Raw genomic sequence first — 1,064 nt, forward strand, 5'->3', positions numbered from 1 at the left:
GACTCCCAAGCAGGAGCCTGATGTGAGGCTCGAACTCATGAAACTCAAGATCATGACCTGAAGTCAGATGCTTCCCGGATTGAGCCACCTGGGCATCCAAAAAAAAATCTTTTTAAATGTATATGAGGTACACCTTTTCTTTTTGCCTCAGGCTTCTATACGGCCCAGCAGGTCACTACCGTTTATTTTAAATTGATACTTCGGGGCACCCCCAAGATGTCAGCTGATCACTCTTCTGTCGCGAGCCCTGCACCAAACTCATTGGAATCATGGCACTGCTGCCTATCAGAAGTCAGTTCAAACAACCCACCCCTAGACAGACAGGATATAGATATGACGGACGAAGCCATCTATTGCTTGGAGGCCATGTCTTGTTCAGAAACCATGAGATTAGAATGAGGCTGACAGAAACTTGGTATTCAGAGCGCTACATTTTGGAGCATCTTGGTGTCTCAAGGAACCCCAAGAATGCGATTCCAAAAGCCACGGTGAGAGAGAAACGCACACCATGGGAATCTCTAGTCTTCCCATGCCTGGAAACCCGGTCTTCCACTTAATTCAGCTTATGCCAAACTTGTCAACAAAGGGGAAGCGGAAATGATGAGGGCCCACGTATAGCAGCTAAGGCAAGAGACTGGACTCGGGCTCTGAGACGCCGAGAAAGGTTTTGACCTTCAGGAGGATAAACCCGGCAAGTGGTGGACCTGCTTTGTAAAGACACAGTTCCTGAACAAAGAGTCTTTCAGGCTCTGAGTCCGGGCAGACGCTGCCTCCACAGCCGGGGGCAGCATTTGAGGGCAGATGTACACGGCTCTTGGCCTTTATTTGATAAAGGGCTATACAGAGACAAGGGAGTATGTCTTTACCTCAAGAGCTCTTTATTATAAAGAATTTGGGTGAGGGAGGGAAGAATGGGCTGTTGAAAGATAATTTGAAATGTTCTGCAATATTAAGCTGGTGCTTAATAAGAATATATAATTAGGGGCGCCCGGGTGGCTCAGTCGGTTAAGCACCTGACTTCCGCTCAGGTCAGGATCTCATGGTTTGTGGATTTGAGCGCCGCG

The 1,064-nt window shown here is 48.0% G+C and overlaps 1 pseudogene; it reads left to right on the top strand.

The window, feature by feature from the left end:
* Positions 1 to 1,064, top strand: part of LOC121039005 (actin-related protein 2/3 complex subunit 3-like) — a 13,710-nt pseudogene extending 12,646 nt beyond the window's left edge.

Source organism: Herpailurus yagouaroundi, unplaced genomic scaffold, assembly GCF_014898765.1.
Source record: "Herpailurus yagouaroundi ecotype Mexico unplaced genomic scaffold, PumYag 166, whole genome shotgun sequence".
Taxonomy (NCBI): domain Eukaryota; kingdom Metazoa; phylum Chordata; class Mammalia; order Carnivora; family Felidae; genus Herpailurus; species Herpailurus yagouaroundi.